The 9,772-nt window shown below is 41.9% G+C and overlaps 1 non-coding gene across 1 annotated transcript; it reads right to left on the bottom strand.

Moving 5' to 3' along the window:
* Nucleotides 1-3,573: 3,573 nt before the first annotated feature.
* On the bottom strand, nucleotides 3,574-3,646 carry TRNAF-GAA. The gene has a single exon. It is a non-coding gene; the product is annotated as a tRNA-Phe (tRNA).
* Nucleotides 3,647-9,772: the final 6,126 nt, after the last annotated feature.

Genomic DNA, 9,772 nt, shown 5'->3' with positions numbered 1-9,772 from the left:
AAGAACTTTGGTAACCAAGGATATTGATTAGGGCTAAGAGGTAACCCATGTCTCGACAAAACCTATTTTCCTTGCTATATCTTATTCATTGGTTCATTTGATAATCATATGTGTAATTCTGTGATTGAGTCTTGATAGAGCCTTTCTTAGGATTTATATTGTGTTTATTTGATGATCTTGGCGTTCTTAATATTGTGATTGATTATATGTATGATCTTGTATTTTAATTATGTCTAGAGCCCTAGGGTTTATAACGTGAATTTCGTATTATGATGTTATTGGTATATTTGGGTGGGATTATGCATGATCGGGTGTTGAGTCTAGCCTAGGATTTATATTTAGGACTTTGCATATAGATTTCTTGATGTTCTTGTAGTTCCGGATGTCCCGGAACCGTTATATGATTAATGTGCAGTCTTGGCATGTTTAGGAATCGTGTTAGAACGTATTTGGTATAATTCTTGGTTTAATCCCGTTAATTGAATACGTGGTGTTGTCGTTATGTGTTTGAATGTGTCTGGACATGGTTTCGGGTTCCACGAGAGATCTCGGGACCGAAAGTTGCCTATGAGTCAGTGGGGGGTAGGTGGGGGCAGGGGTGCCCGTTGCCCCTTTCCAGCGGGCAGCCGGCGCGCAAGCGACTGCCCGCCGGGTACCTGCTGGACTGTAGACCGCCGCCGGCGGGTGGTACTCCAGCCGTCGCTCACCCGCTGGAAAGTTGGTGTGGTCCGTGATGTTTTCCCCCGTTTGTTGTTTCCCCGTGTCCCATTGTGTCCCGTTGTACTCTATTTGTCGTGTATGAGTTTCGTTTGGTGTGTTGGGTATCGATCTAGGAATTTATGTGTAATACGTGTCGTTGTTATTGTGTATTGATTGTTATTTGATTATGTGTTGGTTGATTGAATGGTGATGAGTATCGTGGTCATTGCGCAATGGCCGGTGTGAATGATGATGATGATGATGATGATGATGAGATTGTGATTGGTGGAAATGAATTGTTGGCGGTTGGCACCACTTGTGCCCGGTCATTGTACTAAAGGTACAAGCCATAGCGGTTACTGTGCTAAAGGCACAAACCCACCTTCGACTAGCTTGTCGTTGAGCATGGGTCAGGTTATAAGTGTTGCGGTGTCATGTTAGAGCTATATGCGCTAACCCCTTGATATTGGCACTAGAGGTGCGGATCATGTGAATGGCACTGCGGCACCATCTTGATATGTTGGTGGTTGATAGGTGATATGTCGGTGGGGGCATGTAGTTGCCCGGAGGAATAAGGGGTGGTGATATAAGGGTAGCCTGGAGGTATAGGTTGGAACTGATATAAGGACGGAGGGGAGCTACAAGGTTGGAACTTGGTATAAGGTTGGAGGATGAATTGTGCGCTTTGATGACTACTTGCTAATTGATTGTCTTGAGTGCCTTGGTTGCCTCTAATTGTTACTTATATGCTTATCTGCCTGTTATGCCTTGCGTTGCGTTCTTAGGATGCATCTTAGTCTTTATGATTATTCTATACTGTCGATTCTGTTAATGCATCTTGCGTCTTGATCTTGGATTTAAACTAGAGTCTCGTAAGTATATATGTATTCCATTTTCAAAATGAGTTTCTTATATCTACCTATATTGTACTTAACGCGTTGGAGTGGGTTACCAGCATTATTCGCTGATGGTTGTTACACCGAATGTTTTTCAGGTGATGAGCATTAGCTACGGAGCACGCTAGTCGGAACCGTGAACTTAGTTTCGTTAGTTCTAGCATAGTAGATAGCCTGCGTGCCTTGGGTTGTAATTGAATATCGATTTATGGATTGACCATGCTTGGTTAGTTTAGCCTGTGCACCTAGGTTCTCAAACCTAGGTGTGGCATAACACCCCGACTCTTATGGATGGATTATGCTCTGTTTGGGATTTAAATGTTAGATTCGCCTTTATTTTATAAGTTTTAAATATCTCAAAATTTAGGGGTGTTACAGTTGGTATCAGAGCCTAAGTTCGACCATAGGACAATGCCTTTAGGATAAGACTTTAAAGAGGTTAGACTTGAATTCTAAGTGTTTAAGATCTTTAGGAAGGGACTTTAGGACGTTAGGTTTAAACTCTAGGTGTTTAAGTACATAGGATCTAGGAGACTTAGGACGTGCGGTGAGGCTGTGAGTTTATCTATCATTGTCTACTTAACTTCTCCTCACTCTATTCTGTGCTCAGCTTAAGAATTTCCCATAATTATAGCATCAAAGTAAGGATGCGAACCCCTAACTTACCATTACAATCGGTGTTGGTCCTGTAGACACCAGGATGGCACCGACAAGAAGTCAGTCAAGGACCCCCGAACCCTCTGCCCACGAATCGTTAACTCAGAACCTACAGCAACTGACTCAGGTTGCCCAGACACTGAGCAACGCCATCCTCCATAACAACAACCGACCGCCACCACCGAACGGGAACTTGGATATTGCTCGCCAAGTCTCGAGCCATCGCCCGCCTATCTTCTCCGGGGAAGAAAATCCCACGACCCTCGAGGAATGGATCTGGACATTCGGCAAGATCTTCGAGGTAGTAGAATGCTCGGAGGGACGCCGTGTAGAATTAGCCTCGTTCGACTTCGGACACGAAGCCAACCTTTGGTGGGTCCACGAAGGACCTGCTTGTAGGCAAGAACCGGGATTCAACTGGGAATCCCTGAAGGTACGATTACGGGGACGGTTCTACCCCGCACACATAAGGGCAGCCATGTACGAAGAATTCCTCCACCTAAAATAGGGGATGGCCACAGTCATGGAATACCACAAACGATTTCTTGAGCTAGCTCGTTTCGCACCTAAACTGGTGCCTACAGAGACGACCAAAATAGAGAAGTTTGCGGTGGGCCTAAACTTCGAAGCCCGAAAGGCTCTAATCATATGTAAGCCCAGGAACCTTAACGAGCTACACCTGTGCCGCCGACCTTTACCGGATCCAACTTCTACAACGAGGAGTTCAAGAACAAATCCGCAAGAGGAATACCGAAAGTGGGGGACCGACTGTGAAAAGAGCAAGGAATGACTCTAACACAAGGACGGTTAACTCACCTAATCAAGGACCACCCATAAGGTACAACGAAACCAACGCAAGACAATTCAATTTGCAGAAAATGTAATAAGGACCATAGGGGCAAGGACTGCCTCGGAAACGCCTTACGATGCTTCAACTGCGCAAAGCCTACGGTCATGGCCCAACAAGGAAACATAGCCCTAGGAAACGAGGACCCTACAAACCAATTAGAACATAGCCCTAGGAGATGAGGACCCTACAAACCAATTACGTCTAAACAAATACACGGGACATACTCAGAGAGAAAGCAAACATTAAACCATACTGTGCAATACAAATCTTCTCTAAATTCATAGATATGAAATCTTCCATTGCCGAGAATCGAACCAGGGTCTCCTAAGTGAAAGCCAGATATCCTAATCGCTGGATGACAACAGAACGCTTCCATGGATCATCTGTTGAAAATCATATATTGAAAATTATTAACTTATAAATGTATGGTTTACATTTAAAAACTATCAAACCTATTTTGCAAAGCCAAGTTACGGTGAACGTGGATCGAACACATGACCTTTAGATCTTCAGTCTGATGCTTTCCCAACTGAGCTATCCCCGCATCTAATCAAAACATTATATTCTTAATAAATGAACTTTTAGCCTTTTGTAACCATAAATTATTATGTTCCACATATTGCTTCGCATAGTCATTATTGCGTCTTCAAACTCTGATTAAAAGTTAAAACATAGCCACGATGATTACGTTCATGAGAAACAAACCGATTTCATTACACTATACCAAACATCTCGTGTGCATGATTCAATTGTTGCCACAAGCCAAAGTCAATCATCTTTAATAACACCACTATAATTATTTTAAGGTCTAATGTAAGCATAAAAAACTATGACATTTCCTTTCTTCATATCTATGTATCTAATTATACCTAAATGTTTTTATATTTGGAAAATTACCCAAGTTTATATACTAATTACTAATTACTAAATTCTCAATTCTCTAAATCCCGATTTTTTTTTCTATTAGACACTAAGATTGCTATCTTGTAATTTGAATTAAGTTTTATGTTATGTTTGGACATTGGATTTTTAAACATGTAGTGTTGTCTTGTTGTTTGGACTCATTATTGATTGAGGAATTTGAAATATGCATCGTTGACGTGTTGATTTGTTTTAAATTTTAAATTAATAAAAATTAGTTAATTAATTAATAGCGCTAAAGAACTTGAGAATGTTCATGTTCTAAAATTGAACCGAACCAAACTAAACTACAATGTTAAATTGAATGGTTTCGTATTTTCAAAACTGAAAAAATATAAATCAAACCGAGAAAAAAAAAAAAAAAAAAAAAAGGTACCCAAACTGTAAATCGAAATTCCCACCCCTAATTGTAGGTTCTTTTAATTACTATTATTACAATTCCATTAAGTAAATTTACAAGTTTATCAAGATATTATTGCTTGTTCGTTAAATTACTATTGCAAGTTGATTAAGTCACTACTACAAGGTTTTCTCTCTAGGGTTTGCTAGAGTTTTCTCCTCCCCTAGGGTTTGCTAGGTTTCCGACGGTTTCCTACGTTTTTTCCGGTGATCATCACTGTTTGGCGACGCTAGTCGCAGCGGGCAAGTGCGTATGGCAGCGATGGTGGATGGCTCAAAAAACTTGTTTACGGCGGGTTCTGGATCACAGACCCGCCCAACCCAATGAGTACGCTGAGTTGGAACTGCCGTGGCTTGGGTAATCCACGGACAGTTCGAGAGGTGGTGGACATGGTGTCCAAAAAGCAACCCGACTTTGTATTTCTAATAGAAACTAAGGTAGCGCGAGATCATGCTGAGCGTCTTCGTGTTACGATTGGTTTCGAAGGCTTATTTTATGTTGACAATGATGGTTTGAGTGGTGGATTAGCGTTATTGTGGAAGAAGAATAATACGGCGAGACTCCTTAGTTACTCAAGAAACTACGTTGATATTGAGGTAACTATGACAGGTCATCCGGCCTGGAGAATGACGTGTTACTATGGTTATTCGGACCGTAATAGGCGTGCTGAATCATGGGATTTGTTGAGAATGTTGGCGGCAAAATCGAATCTCCCGTGGGTGGTGGTGGGGGATTTTAATGATTTGCTATACCAGTATGAGAAGAGAGGGGGAAATCCACATCCGAATAGCCTTCTTCGAGGTTTTGGGGAGACGATTGAGGATTGTGGATTGGCCCAGTTGCCAATGATTGGATACCCATATACCTGGGAGAAGGGGAAAGGGACTGCAAACTGGATTGAGGAGAGACTTGATAAGGTCCTAGTAACGAACGAGTGGCGCAATATAATTCCCCATGTAAAGGTTATGAATTTGAGAACCAGGAAGTCAGATCATTCAGCCATTTTTTTCACAGTTCAGGAGGAGGTAGGGAGGGATGGGGTTAGAAGAAGGGGTTTTAGGTTTGAGATGGCATGGTTATATGATGAGGGATGTAGGGGTGTGGTGGAGCAGGCGTGGCAGGAAGGGAGAGGGCAGGGTTTACAGGGTTGTGTTCAATACTGTGGAAACCGGTTAACACGATGGGGTGGGGATCGGTTCCATAAGTATGGGAAACAGATTGTGCAGCTGAAACGGGATCAACAACGTTTGAGAGGATGCACTGACTCGGCCTCTCTTGTCGAGTTTCAGCGAATAGAGCAACTTCTGAGTCGCACTGAGGCCCAGGAGGATGCATACTGGAGGCAGAGGGCCAAGCAGCACTGGCTCAAGGAAGCTGACGCCAATACCAAATTCTTTCACAGGTATGCCTCTCACCGAAAGAAAAAGAATACTTTACTTAGATTAATGAATGACAATGGGGATTGGTTGGAGGGGGATCCCATGAGAGATATCATTCTGGACTATTTTAAGAATATTTTCAGCTCTGGGGGTCCGGGAACTGGAGATGATTTTTTTGGGGGGATAGAACCCAGGGTATCACAGGCGCAGAATGACTCACTATTACGGCCATTTAATCTGGAGGAAGTAAAGGATGCATTGTTTGCAATGTATCCGGATAAAGCACCAGGACCGGATGGAATGAATCTGGGTTTTTATCAGCATTTCTGGGATGTGGTAGGAGGGGATGTTGCGAGTTTTGTGCTAAACTGTCTTGAATCAGGTGACCTCCCGTCTGGCTTGAATGAGACAGATATTGTGTTGATCCCTAAAAAGAGTAATCCAGAGTTAGTAACTGATTTGCGCCCTATAGCACTTAGCAATGTCATTTACAGAATAATAGCTAAAATGATGGCTAATAGAATGAAGCCTTTGATGGAAGGAATAATATCTGAGACACAGAGTGCTTTTATCCCAGATAGATTGATAACAGATAATATTCTATTAGCTGCAGAAGTGGGGCACTTTCTGAATCGAAAACAGTGTGGATTGAGGAGCTGGGGTGCACTTAAGCTGGATATGGCTAAGGCGTATGATCGAATGGAGTGGCCTTTTCTCCGTAATATGATGATGGCATTGGGTTTCCATGATAGATGGGTTGATTTGATTATGAAATGTGTGACCACAGTCTCCTATAGTATTCTGATAAATGGCTCAAGGAGTGACCCAATAATACCCACGCGTGGTTTGAGACAGGGAGACCCGCTATCCCCATATTTGTTTATTATCTGTGCAGAGGGACTCTCGTTGTTACTACAACAGGCTAACAGAGCGGGATTAATTCATGGATGTAGGGTAGCAAGAGGTGCCCCTCAGATTTCTCATTTGTTTTTTGCGGACGATAGCCTTTTATTCTTTAAGGCTAATGTGGAAGAGGCTAATGAGATAAAGAAATGCCTGACTGTATATGAGGATCTATCGGGACAGATGGTTAACTACCACAAGTCGAGTATTTGTTATAGCAGGAATACGAGTAATGTGGATAGGGAAAGTGTGGCCCAAGTTTTGGGGGTGGAGCAGGCACCAAACTTTGGCAAGTATTTGGGTCTACCTTCGTTTGTGGGTAGGAATAAAAAGGCAGCTTTTGCATATATTGAGGATAAAATACGCCAAAGAATTGGGTCGTGGAATAAAAGGCTATTGTCTCAGGCAGGGAAAGAAATACTGTTGAAAAGTGTGGCACAATCTATGCCTACCTTCTCAATGAGCGTTTTTTTGCTACCTATATCAGTATGCACGGCTATAGAAAGAACGATGAATAGATATTGGTGGGGTTCTGGGACGGACAACCGAGTTCACTGGAAGGCTTGGGACAAGCTATGTGTTCCTAAGAAGTATGGTGGATTGGGTTTTAAGGACCTACGTGCATTTAATCTAGCTATGTTGGGGAAACAGGCATGGCGAATGCTCACTAAGCCTGATTCCTTAGTAGCTCGTGTTTACAAAAGCCGATATTTTCCCAGGGATACTTTCTTTGATGCGCAGGTAGGAAATAATCCCAGTTTTTGTTGGCGGAGTATAATGGCATCAAAGAGCATAATTTGTAGTGGGGTCAGACGAAGAATTGGGAATGGGGAAACTACATCTATATGGACCCATCCATGGTTACTGGATGACCAGGACCCTATGATACAAACAGAGATGCCTATACAGTTACGAGAGGCCAGAGTAGTGGGGCTAATAGATCAACAAACTGGTACATGGGATAATGAAATTTTATCAGATGTATTTCAACCTACGGATGTCGAGAGAATTATGAGAGTACCTGTATCCCGGGATTATAATGATGCATGGTATTGGTACGGGGACCCGAGAGGATTATATTCTGTGAAAAGCGGGTACAGACGATTGGTGGGAGATTATGAGAATAATCAAGACCCCTTTACTAATTGGTTAGCTTTATGGAGACTAAAAATTCCACCAAAGTGGAAAATGTTCCTCTGGAGAGCTATTTGTGATATTTTGCCTACAACTACGAACTTGCTTTTAAAGAGGGTGGAGGTGAACCCATATTGTGCTATGTGTGGGATATCACATGAGAATACAATGCATGCATTAGTCTTGTGTGATTTTGCAAGAAACATTTGGGATCAATCCAACCTTACAATCCCCAATATTGTCACGGATATTTTTCATGTTTTGTTTGGGGAACTTCTAAATATTTTAGATTCTGATGGAATGCTATATGCAGCATCAATTCTATACAATATTTGGAAAGCTCGAAATTGTGCAGTTTGGGAGGCATTTTTACCACGCCCGGGGTCCCTACTCAGAGCCCCAGCGGCAGCTAAGACCGCATGGACTCAGTTCCGCCCAGCCGTGGCTGCCACTGCCACTGCTACGCTGCCGACAGAAAACCGCCACGCTGCCCAGGCGAGTCCCACCGCCGGCCGCGGTGCTGCCGACGCCGCCGGATCCTCTGTGCCGCCAGTGAGAAGATGCAGGGTCGATGCGGGATATCTACACGAGACAGGGAATGCAACTGTAGGGGCCGTTTTATTAGATGGAGATGGAGCCTATATCTCGGCACTAACCGCGCCGCTACCGGCCTGTACGTCACCACTTATGGCTGAGGCTTTGGCGTGTAAGGAAGTTTTATCATGGCTAAAGGATCGAGGTGAACAGAATATTGAGATCTACACGGATTGTTTGACACTACAACGCTACCTTACATCATCAACCACTGCGTTTCGCTCTTACGTTGGCTATGCCATTGATAGCTGCAGGCAAATTGCCGTTTATTTTCACTCATGTTCTTTTAATTATATTTCTAGATCGGACAATTATTTAGCTCATGCTTTAGCCACTACGGCTTATCAGCAACCTGATACTATGTACTGGGATACTCACCCACCAGACATTATTTTAGCATTTTTCTAATGAAGCACCGCAGAAAATTTTCAAAAAAAAAAAAAAGTCACTACTACAAGTTCATTAAGTCATTTATGCTCGTCCATCAAAACATTATTACAAGTTCATTAAATTACTATTGCATACTCATTAAGCCACTATTGTAGGTACAGTAAGTCATCATTGGTCATCGATATTATTACTATATCACGGATTGTTTGACACTACAACGCTACCTTACATCATCAACCACTGCGTTTCGCTCTTACGTTGGCTATGCCATTGATAGCTGCAGGCAAATTGCCGTTTATTTTCACTCATGTTCTTTTAATTATATTTCTAGATCAGACAATTATTTAGCTCATGCTTTAGCCACTACGGCTTATCAGCAACCTGATACTATGTACTGGGATACTCACCCACCAGACATTATTTCAGCATTTTTCTAATGAAGCACCGCAGAAAATTTTCAAAAAAAAAAAAAGTCACTACTACAAGTTCATTAAGTCATTTATGCTCGTCCATCAAAACATTATTACAAGTTCATTAAATTACTATTGCATACTCATTAAGCCACTATTGTAGGTACAGTAAGTCATCATTGGTCATCGATATTATTACTATATCACACATTTATTGTAAGAATATATCAATATGAGTGAATTTAAAATATCTCTAAGAGACATTTTTAACGATATTACTTTTATATATTGATTTTATTTACACAAAAAGAGATACAGGAAAATGTATGGGTTATTATATTGGCAAACACGGGACATACTCAGAGAGAAAGCAAACATTAAACCATATTGTGTTGGGTCTCCTGTGTGAAAGCCAGATATCTTAACCGCTGGACGACAACGGAACGCTTCAATGGATCATCTCATATATTGAAAATTATTAACTTATAAATGTATGGTTTACATTTAAAAACAATCAAACCTATTTTGCAAAGCCAAGT

Source organism: Ipomoea nil, unplaced genomic scaffold (assembly GCF_001879475.1).
Source record: "Ipomoea nil cultivar Tokyo-kokei standard unplaced genomic scaffold, Asagao_1.1 scaffold2647, whole genome shotgun sequence".
Lineage (NCBI taxonomy): Eukaryota > Viridiplantae > Streptophyta > Magnoliopsida > Solanales > Convolvulaceae > Ipomoea > Ipomoea nil.
Note: the sequence above shows the minus strand (reverse complement) of the source record. Positions and strands in the feature narration are given on the sequence as shown.